This window comes from Armigeres subalbatus, chromosome 3 (assembly GCF_024139115.2).
Source record: "Armigeres subalbatus isolate Guangzhou_Male chromosome 3, GZ_Asu_2, whole genome shotgun sequence".
NCBI lineage: Eukaryota > Metazoa > Arthropoda > Insecta > Diptera > Culicidae > Armigeres > Armigeres subalbatus.
The window spans coordinates 41,468,152-41,485,166 of record NC_085141.1 but is presented as its reverse complement, the minus strand read 5'-3'; the positions used below and the strand labels follow the sequence as shown (position 1 = coordinate 41,485,166).

General features: G+C 37.9%; 1 long non-coding RNA gene across 2 annotated transcripts; it reads right to left on the bottom strand.

Moving 5' to 3' along the window:
* Positions 1-15,664: 15,664 nt before the first annotated feature.
* Positions 15,665-16,666, bottom strand: LOC134224059 (uncharacterized). 2 transcript variants are annotated; one of them, XR_009982828.1, is made up of 3 exons: positions 16,504-16,666; positions 16,340-16,452; positions 15,665-16,266 (listed from the first exon to the last, which is right to left on the bottom strand). It is a non-coding gene; the product is annotated as an uncharacterized LOC134224059 (long non-coding RNA). The 2 variants fall into 2 exon arrangements; XR_009982827.1 differs by having other exon boundaries at positions 16,340-16,433.
* Between the last annotated feature and the right edge of the window lie 349 nt (positions 16,667-17,015).

The following is a 17,015-nucleotide window of genomic DNA, read 5'->3' as shown; positions in this document are numbered from 1 at the left end:
GATTGGTTTGGATTGGTTTGGTTGGTTTGGATTGGTTTGGATTGGTTTGGATTGGTTTGGATTGGTTTGGATTGGTTTGGATTGGTTTGGATTGGTTTGGATTGGTTTGGATTGGTTTTGGATTGGTTTGGATTGGTTTGGATTGGTTTGGATTGGTTTGGATTGGTTTGGATTGGTTTGGATTGGTTTGGATTGGTTTGGATTGGTTTGGATTGGTTTGGATTGGTTTGGATTGGATTTGGATTGGATTTGGATTGGATTTGGATTGGATTTGGATTGGATTTGGATTGGATTTGGATTGGATTTGGATTGGATTTGGATTTGATTTGGATTGGATTGAGATTGGATTTGGATTGGACTGGTTTTGGATTGGATTCAAATAGTATTTATGTCCAAAATGTTTACTTTTGTATTTCACACCCAAATTACAAATTGGTCTTGCATCGAACAGGAATTTTTATCCGACGTTGAGCGACAAATAAGTCAATCATCGGATCGATCAGTTCAAGTTAAATCATTTGTAAAACTTATTTTTTCTATCTTTGTTGTATACCGCATGAAGGTTAAACTTATTGAAACAACGGCACGGCTAAAACGATCCTGCGCCTGTCAACGTGTCAAAGGTTCTCCCTCGCGAAGCCCGGGCATTAAAAATCGCCTAAATTAACTTGCGAAAAGCGGGCCGCTATCAGTGGAGACGAATTATGACCGTTTTACAGCACAGAATGAAGATTGGCCGGATCCGTTTGCCAATGCACTTCGAGGGCCACCACCGCCGAAATCCCCGGAGATGGGTGTCATTCGCCTCGAATGGACCCGCAGGATTTTGCGCATTTCTTTAGCCATAGGCTGTTCGGCCTCGGTATGTGTGTGTGTGTGTGTGTGTGCGTATGTGTGTCATTTACGCTTGTCTCGCCGGCTCAGTGTTAATGTTCAGTGAATTTTTGATAATCTTGGCCGCTTTGATATTGACCGCATCCAACGGTCCCTGCTGGCGCGGGATGCATTTTCGGATGCAGCTACATGCGCATTTATTCCGACGGGCGATTGATGATTCCCGATTCGGATCGGATCGAAGGAGAAACGGAGTAGGCGCTGAGATGCTGTGCGCGTGAACAACAACACAACTCAGTAGGCCGTAAACAAATATTTACTCACGGAAAAGCCAGAGGTGATATGCGATTTGCGGCACTCGCTTTGGATAGCCAGCCTTACTGCAAGCGTTGCAAATGCGATGGGGGCATTCGTTCCACTCATTTCGGGAGTTGGAATGAAATTTATATCCTTCCCTGTTTCCACGAGTGAGAGGATTAAAATTTATTGAAATCTGACAACAGTAAAACTTTTCATATTATATGCTGGTATTTCATGCTCATTACGCATATCCTGAGGTGGCAGTCATTAAATGCAAACTGGAAAAGTGTGCATGACATGCCTACTCTACCACTTTTTGTAAATTTCCTTGACAAAACTTTTCAAGTATAATCGTATACTGCTGACTACTATCAACATTCACAAACTTCTGTTCGATACGATGATAAACGGACTGTAATTTACTGGATTTTTTTTCGCACAAGCCGAGACACTTCAACACCGTTTGTTCTCAGAACATTCGTACACGCAAAAAAAAGCGTTCATGAATTCGTGAACTAACGAGTTCACGGTGTATTTTTTCGTGAACAACAATCACGGATTCGGGAATACAGTCACGTTTTCTGGAACGTTCTGGAAAACGTGACTGGTGTTCCCGAATCCGTGATTGTTGTTCACGAACAAATTCACCGTGAACTCGTTAGTTCACGAATTCAAGAACACTTTTTTTTGCGAGTACCTAAATTTATTACTCAGAACTTGAAGTTATTGCAGCGAACAGTTTGCGGTTGTGTTTCATTAAAAAATATGTTGAAATGTTACAACTCTTCGATATTTAAGCTTTTAGATGAGAAAATAGTCTAACAATATCTCTGTTTTGTTCGTCGGCGTGACCAATCAAAAATTCTTTATTTTTTTACATGAGGACGCTCAGCACCATTTTTAACATTATAACATTATGATTTGGTACACTTTTTATTATCAAATTTTACATTCAATGAATTCCGTCATGTCTAATTTTCAAAATATTTTACTATATACAGTGCTACTTCTACTCGCTTGTTATGCTTAGAAACTAGAAGGAGCCAGGAACTACCATTTCCTTGATCTTTATTCAACAATCGCGTCAGTAGATATCCAAGCTCTCATTTTGTTTCAAGTTTCCACGGGAAAGAGACATTTCTTAAAATTTGATATTTGATGTCGTAATTGAATGATTTTCCCGATACACATATTCAGCTACCTTAGCATTTCATCGAATGATACACATGATGCAGACGATGTCCCTAAGCGAAGAAGAAAAAACGAAGGAGCTACAACACATTTTGAAAACGGCGCAATTGAATTGAAATAAAATAAGAACATTACAATACTTTGTTGGACTCCACAAAAGACACAGTAGAAATCACTTGTCACAAACTCGTCTTATGACAAGTGAAGACATTCCACTAAAAAGCTCAAAGTAATTTTTCTTAACAGAGTAGAAATGTTACTAATGGGGAATTATGTCATTTATTGGGGGGACGTAAACCGAATGTGACGTAAAAAGAATTTTTGCTAAAATTTCTAGCATTACACTTAATTTATTGATCGTTGGATACTTTTAAATACATTCACTTGTGTCTTACATGAGGTATTGTAAGACCTCTCAAAATCCAGGCATATGAGGTGTTATACGATCTCCAAATTGTCCTGGAGTTTGAATCAAATGCTCTACCGAATCAACCAAGGCTTTCACGATGTTCCCAGCCTCGGTGTCAACTCAATTTTGTACTTCGATTATTTGTCTTTCAGTTGCGCCTTCAATTCTTCCATGTATGAAGTTGTATGATCTCCAAATTGTTCTGGAGTTTGAATCAAATGGTCTGCCGAAGCAACTGAGGCTTGCATGGTGTCCTCACCGCGGTATCATCCCAATCATACCCTCCCTCAATTCCAGGTATATGAGATGGTTTAGGATCTCCAAATTATCCTGGAATTTGAATCATATGGTCAACCGAATCAACCAAGGCTTTCACGATGTCCCCAGGCGCGGTGTCAACCCAATTTTGTCTTCTGAGTATTGGTCTTTCACTTGCGTCTCAAATACAGGCATATGAGATGTTGTAAGTTCTCCAAATTGTCCTGGAGTTTAAATCAAATGGTCTATCAAATCAACCAAAGCCTTCATGATGTCCTAAGCCGCGGTATCATCTCAATCATGCCCTCCGAGTATTTGTCTTTTACTTGCGTCTCAAGTCCAGGTATATGAGAGGTTTTAAGATCTCCAAATTATCCTGAAGTTTAAATCAATTAACACAGGGAAACAAAATTTAACCTTTTGCGGGTCCTCAGAACTAATTGATGTGTCTTCAGTAGATTTTGGCTAGCTGAATCCGAAACTGTCCTCAGATATGCTCTAACACGTCCAAATTTTGAGATATAGCTAGATTCTGGGACGGGACTTGCAAAGAGGAAAAAATGTAACTTCATCTGCAACCAGCAAGCGCTGTCACGAATTGTCAGATGCAACCAGCACCTATTTGTGTAAAAGTATTGGTATCCCTCAAAAAGTATTCCGAATGATTTTGTTTTACGAGTACTTTTTCACTTTGAAAAGTATTCTAGAAAAGCCGGACAGCTTAATATTGAACTGTTATGAATACGTGTTTTATTTCCGATAGGAAAATCTTTATAAAAATAAGTTTACAAATCCGTAAATCACAAACACTTTTATTGTGCTCAGAAGATTCTACCCGGGATTTAGGTGAAACACTCAAGGAAACAGTTGAGAATCGATGATCAACTGTGATGAAAAGAAGAACAAGTGTCAAAACAAGGAAAAAGAAGCCGTCTTTGCAGGTCTCGTCTCAGGCTAGATTAATACCATTAATTTGAAGAAATTGGTATTTTTCGAAGGACTTTCATGAAGTTTATAAACATAATTTTAGGTCAATACCCCAAACGGTATAAGCACATCTGATCTTATGAATTTTCATCAGATTTGCACGTTACAATTGTTTTCTATTCCGTTTCCCTTGAATTTAAGTTCAGTGAATTTAATTTAAAAATATTCCATGCAAGTCCATTTCAAAAACTTGCATGCAAACGTCATCACCACCAGTTTGAATCCACCAAAAAATCATGATGATTCAGAAATTTCCTTTCTTTTAACCAACAAGGAAACAGATCGAATTGCAATTTTAACAAAATAAAATCCTCTACTAGATCCCCTACCAAAGCATTCAAGCCACATTGACTAATAAAATACATTCCAGCACTCAGAAAATAAGTTGAAACTTAAATATTTTGTAACTCCATCGTAAATTTTCTCATTCATGCCGTTGTTTTGTTAAATTAGAGAAATATCAGAGTGCAGAATTGGCGGATCATCCAACCATATGCTCGGGTAACTGTAACATGTTGAACAGCACACAAGTGGAGCGGAGCCCAAGTTTTTTTTTTCTGGCGCATAACTTTGCGTCTTAGCACATAACAAAGCTTGATAAAACTAGTGAACTTTTTACCGTTTCACTGTTATAAACTGAACATAGATAAAAGAAATTGCATTGAGATTATTGCAACATCCACGCAGCATTTTCAACGCGAATCAAATAAAAACTCCCCCACGCACGAGTAGGTTGTTGACGTTTTCCGGTTTCTGTTGCGTAGACGTCAACGTCGCTTTAGCTTGTATGGAATCATTCCCAAGAACGATCGAATGCAACTTATCTATTCGTTGATTGATTTTGCTAATTGATAGTTTTCCACCCAAATTTCTATCATAGGAATATTGGAATGATCATAAATAGCAGGAATAATCAAAACATATAGAACTGCGTATAATTCTCGTACTTGCTTTATTCGAATGAACATAATAAAGGAGCTTCAATTGACAGTACATAGACCATATCACTTGAGCAATTATTGAAAAATTATCGCGCCAGAAGAAATACAACATCATATTTACTTTCAATAGAACTTACTTCAATGAAAACAAAAGATATTTTAGTTACTAGATAAAGATTGTCGCTTCGGTTCGCTTTGTTCTGCTGTTCGGAACATGTTGGGTACCAAGCTGTCAAATCGTATGCATTTTCCTTCTTTGACATTTAGCTCCCCTATCCTTGCCAGCGAAAGATGTTCCGGACAGCGACGACAGCGACAATCTTTGTCTGGTAACTAAAACATCTTTTATGAAAACATATTATTTTTTTGCTTGGACAAACTATTATATTGAATTCTTGTCACTTTCCTTTCAAAACCGTTCACAGAAAATAACCAGGCTTGTATACAAGTATTCGAAGGTGGCTTGCATAAAACATATTTTTAAATAATTTTCACCCACTAAAATTGTAGATAAATCACACTTATTATGTTTAATTTGTTCAAAATGCACCACATTTCAAAAGATTAGATGTTTGTGATCCATTTTGGACCTTTATTGACTAGTAATTCTTTTTATGGGATTAACGATAGATGTTTCAAAATGCTCAAAATCATTGATTTCACGACATTTGTTGAGGTATATCTCAAAATCTCGACGTGCTAGAGCAAATCTGAAGTCAGATTCGGATTCAGCGAGCAAAAATCTACTAGGGACACATTATTTGGTGTTAGGGACAAAATCTTGTTGAGCTGTGTAATCTACCGAATCAACCAAGGCTTCCACGATGTCCCCAGCCGCGGTATCAACCCAATTTTGCCTTCTGAGTATAGGTCTTCCACTTGAGTCTCAAATACAAGCATATAAGATGTTGTAAGATCCCCAAATTGTCCTGGAGTTTAAATCAAATGGTCTATTACAATCCACCAAAGCCTTCATGGTGCCCTAAGCCGTGGTATCAACTCAAATATGTTCTTGGCGGCTCTGTCCCAGTGTGGAGATGTAATGCCTGTAAAAACACATCATGGTAGCCTTGGTTGATTCATCAGACCATTTGATATGAACCCCAGGACAATTTGGAGATCTTAGAATAACTCATATGCCTACATTTGAGACGCGAGTGAACGACAAATACTCGGAGGACATAATTGGGTTTTTACCGCGGCTGGGGACATCATGGAAGCTTTGGTTGATTCGGCAGACCATTTGACTCAAACTCCAGAACGATTTGGAGGTCTTACTACATCTCATATGTCTGGATTTGAGACGCAAGTGAAAGAAAAATACTCGGAGGACATAATTGGGTTGTTACCGCGGCTGGGGACATCATGGAAGCCTTGGTTGATTCAGCAGAACATTTGGTTCAAACTCAAGGGCAATTTGGAGATCTTGGAACAACTCATATGCCTGGATTTGATACTCCAGGGAATTCTCGGATGACCTGGAACGTTATTTCATTTAATATATCAAGTTGGGCATGAAACATTTTTAAAAAGAGATAACAGCTCTTTCGTTACGCTTGTAGACCTTAGGTCCTTGGTTACGCGTGTAGACTCCAGGAATTTGTTGAATGACCTGGAATGGAACAATAGTTGAAGGCAAATGATGAATAGGCAAAGCATCTACTTTGTGCTTTCAGTTTCTTCGAGTGCCTTCTTTTGGATGTTAATAATGTTTCAAATACTTTTACATCACGTGCCGTAAAACGAAGTGACGTAAAAAAAGCTGCCGTAAAAAGAGGGTTGAGTGTATATTGTTCACAGTGTAGATGTAGATCAAAAGAAAAGGTTTTTAGATAAGGACTGTATCGAAAATAAGTTATCCACTTTCAAAGTGTTACTACTTAGAAGCTTATGAAGGTATTGGTTTGTTTTACCCTGCATTCGATGTATCCATATGTTAAGTATCAAATCAGAATTTGTTTGTTTGTTAAAAATTTGTTGTTTCCGATGTATCGCAAATTGAAAGTGATATTGAAATTCGAGTTTTGGACACATGGCTCCGTAAGAAGGGCATCGAGATGCATAATTTGACCAAGCATTCCGCTATCCAGCTCCAAAGGTAAAAATTCATGGGGAACATGCTTGGGGAATACTACACGTTCGCTAACCTGTCGGAAAAAGAAGAAAATCAAAATCAAGTGACCAGAATTTGGACCAGAAAGTAATCATGTTATAAAATGATCAATTTTATGCCGATTTGTGACCAGGAAGGAAAATGCTTGAACAAATGTTGGAAGAGTGCAATATTTATCCAGTATTATATTTTTTCATAAAACTTAACAAACAGAATTAACATATATTGCTAGACAAATTTTAATAATTTTTTAAAATTCATCCGATTTTATTCAAATAAAATAATGTGGATAACTTATTTTCGATACAGTCCTTATAAGGTAAAAATACCATTTGTAACGCGATGTGGATTTTTTGGAATAATTTTATTGAATTTGCTTAAAGCTTCAGACGTTTTTATCTTTTTAAGCAAAATCATTTGTAAATATATTATGAAATTAGATTATTATTTTTAATTAATAAATAGCTTTGACGTTTTTATCCTTTTAAATAAAATATCATTGAAATGAGTTGAAGCTTAATTATTAGTAATAAATTATTTTTTGCTTTATTTTTTTGTTGTTGTAATTATTAGATTATTTGAATTTAATTAGCTTTGGACGTTTTTCTCTTTTTAAGCAAAATAATGCTTGAATTCGTCAAGTCGGCTTGACGATTCACTGTCCAAAGCGAGACCATAATATTATCAGTATTTGCCCGACTATTTGACTGTCTTGGGTGAGGAAATATTTCGAGCGGTTTGCGTCTCGGCTAAGCAAAGTGGTATACTGTTTCAGTGAGTGCAGTAATGGCTCCTGAAACTAGATAGCTCTTTTTCAACCATTTGCTTGATCCTGGGAAGGCGCCAAATTGATATCGCCATTTGAATCTGTGTACATAACCAGTAATTGTCCTTCAAGGTTTCTTGAAGGTAGAAATCATAAGCTCGTTCATTTTCGCTCGCACTAGAGGAAGAGAAGTATCGCGGTTTCCAAGTTCCGAACAATTTAAGTTTTCTACAAAGTGAAACGTGTTCCTTCAAAGTTTGCAGAAGGTAATAATTGAGAACAGTGGTGTAAAGTGAAGTGCTTGAAACAAAATCTTTGGTGTCTTCCAGATAGCTGCTTATTTCGGTCAGTGCGTCTGACACTTTCGCGATTCTCTCCATTTGTCGGAGTAGATATTGAGACAGAAAAAGGTAATTCTAATTTATGACTTTAATTTTGCACACGACTAACGTTTGCCATTCGCGTTGGACTTCCAGCGCGTAGGCGCTTTTTTTGTACGGGCTGGAATTGTGTAACGACCAGCGGAGTCGAATTGGGGTTCCGTCCTTTTTTGCTGTGGGTCGCGGTGCGACCAAATTGAGCTTGTGTGTCCGCTAAGGCCCGCCTTCCGAGGTAGTCAAACGGAGGGGAGTGAAGTTCGTTGAGTTAGTCGAGCGAAACTCACCCGACAGTCGCCTAAAACTGTCGATAAGACCACCATTTCGCTACAACCCCCCTGGTGGTCAGGTGTCGAGAGCGCGGTTCCCGTACGTCACCAATTATCGTACGCTGAACCGAACCCGAACCGAGAATTAGTAGCTTTCTTTTAGTCCTCGCCCGGTGAATCGGAAAGGTACGTGAAGCCGGGTCGTAAGGGAAAGTGGGCTACTAGTTTGAGGGAACGGTCATTCCGGACGCTCTCGACGGTTTCAAATCGGAAGCCTTCCGTCCAGCCGCCACTCCCTCCGCACCTTTAGTTCGGCCATTTTGACACAAGCTCACGCCGCCATCGTGTGGAGCTTCGAACGCCCACTGGCAAGCCGCTGGTACCACGACGCCATCGCGACAACTGCGTCACCAGCACCGCCGGAAGAACCGTCGTCTTCGGCACACCGCCGGAAGAACCTTCGTCTTCGGCACACCGCCGGAAGAACCTTCGTCTTCGGCACACCGCCGGAAGAACCTTCGTCTTCGGCACACCGCCGGAAGAACCTCCGTCTTGGGCACACCGCCGGAAAACCTTCGTCTTCGGCGTCCGCCGGAAAGAACATCGTCTTCGGCACCCCGCCGGAATGCCCTCCTTCTTCGGCACCCGCCGGAACCCGTCATCGCTACTAAAAATCCTGCGCAGGTACGTGGAAACTTGAATAATCATGGCCATGAATTAGTTTCCCTAGCTAGTACAAAATCCCGTCCAACCCGAATGAAGTCGTAATAATAAATTTGTTGAATTTGAAGCTCTGAGAGTCAATTGATTTTGTTTCGGCAGTTTCGTGAGAACCTGCTGTTCCCTATACGTTTCCGTTATTTCGTTGGTAGATTGCATCTCAGACTTCGATTCCTCTTTTGATTTTGCGTTTATTGTTGAGCGAGCTTAAGTGATTACAAGGGTAATCAGGGCAAGGGATTTTAGGGTGGTTTTCCAGGTAACAGCGGGTGATTTTGAAAATTCAGCCAGCAACCGTTCGAGGATTTCCCCTGAGGAATTGTCTCAAAAATAGTCGGGCAAGTCAACAGACTGGTGGTCTCTCGTACGCGAGAGTGGCGCTAAAGCCACCAAAGTTTAAATAATTCCCTCAGACGATTTGCGAACGGTTACACATTTTGCAGAAGTAAGTAAGGCAAATTCATTCAATTACGACATACAACATTAAATAAGGGAGTCCCGTAGCGTAGTTGGCTACACGATCGGATTACAAGCGGATGGTCATGGGTTCGATTCCTAGCCCATTCACTAAAACCTCGTCAGTTACCGGATCCGCAGTCCATAAGGTAGCGTTTTGGGGTACGCGCTTCACCATCACGGCTGCGGCTGCGTGAGAGACACCTTTGCGTGGTGTGTTACGGTGTAACACCGTAAAATTATGCGATATGCTATGCGCGCTTTACCATCCGGGCTGCCTGATCCAACGTTACCCGGATAAATGGCAACCGAACAATAATGCAACGATCATCGGATAGACGACATGGACAAACGGACACAATGGACTCACAATCAGATTTTGCTCGCAGAAAGTGACATCTGTAAAAAATTTGCATATTGCCTGACTACACTGAAAGAGATTGCATGCAAACAAATGACAACTCACAAGCAAACGCTCGCTTGCATTGTGTGACTGCTAAGCGTTAAAAATTTGCAACTAGCAGAAACTCAATTGTGCTTGCTATTGCAGCATTAGCAAATTTTTCACTCGCAAAAGTAAAAACGTTTTCAGGTGGCAGTGTTGTACCTACTGCAAAAATAGAAATGAAATCAGATTTTGTGGCCAAAAAACAAGTTTTTCGTTTTGGTTTATATTTGCATGAGAGTAAATCTGACATTTGCTAAAAGTGAAAAGCTGCTACGTGTGACTGCAATTGCGAGTGCTCTCAAAAATCATTCGCTCGCACGAGTGATTTGCTTGCAACGTCTGACGGAGCCTTTATACTCCAATCGACTCAGTTCGACGAATTGTCTGTCTGTGTATGTGCGCAAAAATTGTCACTCATTTTCCGGGCACTTATCCTTAACCGATTAACGGAGATAAAAATATGGCAGGGTCAACATGATTCAGCCTCAAATCAACAATAGTTTTGCATTGATTCATAAATAACAATATTTATTGTTGATACAATCAAAAATAGGATTGAATCAACCATACGCGATAGTTGGTTCTACTCTTGTATATATATATTTCAACCAGGGCTGACAATAGTCATTCTCGTCGTATGAAGAAAGCTTCGTCATAACATTGCACGACGCAACACCTATTCGGTTTCTTCGCGCTGCATGCCTACCACGAAGATAGTCGCACAGCCAAAAGTTATGGCGATTTCCGTCGTCACTTCTTCACATTACTTATTGCACGTCATTATTGACGAACTGATTAAAACGTTAAAAGCGTCTCAAATAAACACATAGTAAGAACTTTAGTAACAAACATGTATCGATAACATTTATAAAGTCTTCATACGTTATTTCAAATTCATTATTACAAAGGATTAGTAAAAATCTTCGCTTGGAAGCTGCCGCTCGAAGCACAATGGTATGAAATCTTGCTTAACTTTTCAAAAGGACCTAAGTAACAATTTTTTATGAATTAATTTGAATAGTGCAATCAACAGAACAACATGGAAGATTTTGATTGCAGCACTCAAATTAATTCATGAAAAAAATGTTACTTAGGTCCTTTTGAAAAGTTAAGCGAGAAATCTTCATTCATCGATGTCATTGGTTGCACGACGAAAGCTATAATGTCGTGCGCGTCATCGACGATGCGTCGAGTAGCAATGAAGACACTACAACTCGTCGCTACTGTGGTATTTTTTGCTCTTTGTGTTGCTTGCGACGATGACTATTGTCGGCCCTATTTCAACCATGCTTTCCAGCTGTCACTGTCAAATAATACATTAAATGACAATATTCATGATTGTTTCTACTATCGGAAATGCTGCGGAACCACTTTATCGGCAATGCGATCATCAAAAGAGGGAAAAGTGACAGAAGCAGAATCGATCTAGTTACATGGGGAGTAGGCTTCCTCCATTATCTCAAAGTTACCAAAGTTACGTGCTGTAATATCAATGTCATCGGCGAAACAAAAAAACTGAACGGACTTCGTAAAAATATTTTATAATAATAAATATAAATTTATTATATTCGTTTATAGTTACTTAAAATAAATTTTATTCTCATTAAATTTATCATCGTTTGAGCACATAAAAATAAAATTACTATCATTAGAAGATTGTATGTTAGGCTAAAATCTAGACCAACATTTGAAAAGGACGTAACAGCAAAAATTTATGATTAAGCCTATGATTAAAAGAAGGGAAAATTCAACAATAAAATATAATAGCTGAAACACAAATAAATATAAATTACGAATCCCAAATCCCCTAGCCTGTGACTAGAAGGAGGAAAAAATCAACAATTAAATATTCAGAAAAAATATTTTAAGCCCTTTCAGTGGAATGAATTCAACCGTCTAAGACGAGTTAAGTACTCTCCATTTAATTCCACCAATTATTTTCGATATCTCTGCAGATACGTATTTTGACCACAACTGTGTGGTCGTCTTCAGTGTCTCGTACTTGACTCGTCTTAGACGGTTGAATGAAATATTATCAGGTGAAACATAAATGTGCAAAAGAATGGTTGATTAACACTCGACGTTTTGCCTATTTTTTGTCGACCTTCGAGTGATTGATCGTCGACTTTATGACCTTCGACCTTTTGTTCTACAACCGTAATTCCTATCTTTCGTTTTTCCGTCCTTTTGTTCTTCGATCTTTTTACTTTCGATTTTTTGTCCTTCGACCTTTTGACTCAGATTTTTGTTTCAACCTTTTGACCTTTCGACCTTATGTCTTTTTAACCTTTTGTCCTTTCGACTATTTGTCCTTTGTTGACATTTTGAAAAAGATTGGGTAAGATGACGCATGGAGAAAATAGAACTGCGCAATTAAAATCTTATACGACTAGATGCTGATGTCATATTAGAAATTTAGAGACAGTACTCGTCGATCACGGATACAAATTTCATCCATTTGCTTCAAAAATATACAATATGTTTATTTCCAAAATGGTAATATGTTTGAATCAAACATATTTATTTTTAAACCAAATTAAATTCCTGTTTGTTTTATGTACACATACACTAGTGGGCAGCCCCTCGCTTGCTCTTGTAAAAGTAAACAAAAACTCAAGTTCGGATCGGATCCGATCGGAAGTCAACAGAGGACCAGGAGCAAGAGTACACGGACAAAAATGAAAAAGCCAATTAGATTAATATTTAATCTTTTTCAAGCTTTTTCCACTTTTAATTCTACCGACACCTATTCGTTAACATTGCTTGAATTTATTTCCAATCATTACAATGCTTTGTCGAACTTTAATATATCTCAGCTTCTACATTATTATTTTTACTCTTGAGCTTGTCATTTTTTGCGCTTCGGCACACTTGCAGGTATTGAGCATAAGTTTTTGAAAAATAATTTGCTGACCAGTTCCTGCTGTATTTGTATATGATGGTGAGTAATAATAAAATATCAATATGGTTTCAGTTTCAATAAATCTAAAACTTCACAGATACCTCCAATGGATCAAATCCAGCGATGGATAGTTTTTATCCAACTTGAAAGCCATGGCACCGTCGTCCTACGCAATGATCTCCCGTTGCAGAAAGTACAAGAAAAAACTTTGATCATCAACAACTACAAGAGGTCCACAATATCGCAACATAATCTCATCTCTTGGGGCAAACATTTCCGACAAAACGGCCTTTACATCTGGAGCAAGTGGCAAAGAAACGACTATTAGGCGGAAGAATGAAGTGGCGAGTGGTGAGTAATAATAAAATATCAATATGGTTTCAGTTTCAATAAATCTAAAACTTCACAGATACCTCCAATGGATCAAATCCAGCGATGGATAGTTTTTATCCAACTTGAAAGCCATGGCACCGTCGTCCTACGCAATGATCTCCCGTTGCAGAAAGTACAAGAAAAAACTTTGATCATCAACAACTACAAGAGGTCCACAATATCGCAACATAATCTCATCTCTTGGGGCAAACATTTCCGACAAAACGGCCTTTACATCTGGAGCAAGTGGCAAAGAAACGACTATTAGGCGGAAGAATGAAGTTTGCACCTGTATCATCAAACCATTGTCGTCAGCGAATATTTTCAATTAGAAATAGTTACTTTGTGCGAAAATCTTTTCTAAAGGGATATAATAAATGTAAATAAACATTTTTTCTCCTAATTTTCAGCTTCCTTTTTTCTTCAAAGTAAAATAGTTTTTATTCTCCTTTGAAATAAAATCATTTGTAGGATAAATTAAGATTAATCTTCCGTAGATAAAAGTGGGATAAGCATTATCAATGATTAAATTTTGATTAAGCATTCACGAATTATTATTATTTTAAGCATTCCAATGAGTGGATAGATCGAATATGCTTTTAGATTAAAATATAATCTTTTTAGCTTTTTTAATTTTATCCGTGTAGAAACATATCTAGACGAACATTTCAAATGGGCCGATGTAACTTTGACCTCGAACTGAGCAATCTGGTGAGGAAAATTCGAATGAAAAAAATTAATCCCAATTTTAACAGAAAAACAATATTCCAGTTTTTAAATGGTTTTTATACGTAAAAACAGTCGTAGAGTTCGAATAACATATTTGTTATGCATTTTTCATAAAGTACACATAGTTTGTGAGCAGTTTTGTTACTTAGGACTTATTGCTTTTGATTTTTTCAGTTGGGACCTGTCAAATAGGACATTATTCCAAAATAACCGTTTCTTTGGACCTTTGCATAATTTGATGAAATTTTTGATTTTTACATGCAATAAGCAAATTTTAGGAATTATTCTCAGAAAATTTCAGCTGTTGTATAAACTGCCGCATTTGATTTGAAATTTATATCCAGTTTTCAGTCAAAATATATGAAGAAATGGCATCTTCATCTCTTGTTCGTCCGGGAAACTGATTCAAACAGCTTGGAAGCCCAGATTGGCAGGAAACGTTGCCTCGATGAATTTGAAAACTTATTGTTTCCAGAGTTAGTATTTATAGTTGAAAATAACATTCAAGACAAAATTTTCAAAACGACTTATCTGCTTTTGTAAACAAAGATTCAAACGACGATTTAACGAATCTGATAGCTCTCCCACGCAAACTAACACCATCAACAGGTAGCGGAATCCCTCACCTACATATTGACGGTTTTGATTTGCGTGGGAGAGCTATCAGATTCGTCAAATCGTCGTTTGAATCTTTGTTTACAAAAGCAGATAAGTCGTTTTGAAAATTTTGCCTTGACATAATGTATGTGCGTTTCAGTTAGCGGATGTCATTAGTTTATGTGAAATCCATATGCAACGTAAAACAAGTGTCAAAGTTAAATATAATGAACAATATAATAGATAAATATGACCTAGTCGATTGACAGACAAAACTACAACATTTATTGGTTTTAATTTTGCATTCTTGGGGACATTAGTTAACCATCAAAAAGTTCTATATGTACTATGCAAAAAGCAGAATGCATGACAAATCCTTAATCTTATAGGAAAGTTTTGCTCTTGTTAATATTTCACGGATAAAGTTCGAACTACACATGGGACAAATATGCAATAGTAAGCAGTATACTGACACCTGTACAGATACCAGTAATGTACTATAAATCATAGAAATCGGTTGCATTCGTTCTAATTCTAGTAATAAACATTGGGTGCTGCCCCAAAGTGTATTTTTCCTATGGCACAAGCATCATAAATACTCAATATTATAAAAAGCTTCGGTTTCAGAATGCGATGAAGATAGTTATATACACAATTTATAACATAATTAGTAACATTTTTATTCATGCTCAATCAAACAATTAGCACCATGGACCATGGTACAGGCTTGTAAAATGTCATCTGCATGTCATTTGACTAATTTGCTCATAACTTTCTTTAGAAGCAAAATTTCTTCCATAATTTTGAATGTACTCATAACGCTTGAGTAGGGTTATATTTTTGTCCAAGGGTACATTGCTCTAAGTATAACATCAAAGGCTGGAGAGTGAAAACTCTCCAAAATGTCACGTGTCATTTGACATAATGTCATTTGAATGAAATTTTGCCTCCCACGCCCCAGATTACATATTTACAGTAAAGTCTCGTTAGAAAAAGTTGTAGGCCCATTTAACCGCTATAAGTTCGTCATACAACATGAATTGATAGCTACCTTCTGAAACAAGTTCTGGGAAAATTATACAAACGAATGCAAATGACATTTTACAACACTGCCATGGTACATGTACATGCACCATGTATGTACATGCAAGGTATACAGGTCAGGAATGCGTTTCTATGAACTAGCTTTGTTCAATTCTTTTGTTTTCAACAGACACTAATATCACCTAATATTCATCGGTAGCGGATGCAACTTCCTTCTGCGAGTACTGCAAGTATTTCGTATCCGAAGCTAATTGGGTGAATCGCGAGCAATATACATCGTTGACCTTCGACAGTAAATATTTCCTCGACCGTTGTTTTATTTGGCTTTTATTCGTTGGTACCATTCTGTCTCATTTAGCTCATCGGAATGCTTGATCTCTTATCGATATGTTTAGGCAGCATCGACTTGGATCCATGCATTGGATTGGTTTGGTTCGGAGGTCGTACCGAGACTGCGAAAGGCGTAGAACATAATGAGGGCATTGGCGCAATCCTGGCGTTGCTGTCGGCCTCTACAAAGCGGAGCATAACTATTCTCCCCAGCTTGCTCGTTCTACAGAAGAGTGCAATAATTCATTATTAATCGAAGTACGAAAAATTAGAACCGTGGAATGCGGGAGTCTTACCAAATGTGTATCCAACCAAACGGGTATCATTTCAGTCGGGATGTTCTTCCTGAACACCAAGCTATCCATGTTCTAGTCTCCTGAAGTATTGAATCTAAAGCGGCAAATAAATCCTATGATTACATTTACAGCTAGCAGATCAACAAAATTCAAATATTGCTTACCCAAACAGTAACGTGAAACTTGTTGCTATACGATAATATCATTCGAGATTTATGATATTTGCACTAGAAATACCTTTAAAATTAAAAAAAAACTAATATTTCACTATTTTGACCAAAGGTCCCATCTGAAATTTTGTTTTGTTTTGACAGATTTCAGATGGGACCGTCAAACTGCAAATGGTCCAAACTATAGATAGTAGAATCTATAGATGAGCGAAAGCATGGCTGAGTCGTTTTTTTTACCGTGCACGCACGCATATGACGTCACAGCCCTTAACATTTCCATTGAAATCGTGACGTCATGCTCGTTTGGAGACACGTTTGACAGTTCGTTTGGAGACAAAGGATTTATCTTCGCTCATCTATATATTCCACTATCTATAGTCCAAACGACAGATCTGTGAGATATTGTCGATAATGCAGATTGGACGTTTTGCACTGGGATAAAAAATAAGTGAAATATAAAAAAAATAAATGTGAATTTGAGTTAACCGTTAAGATTGACAACACAG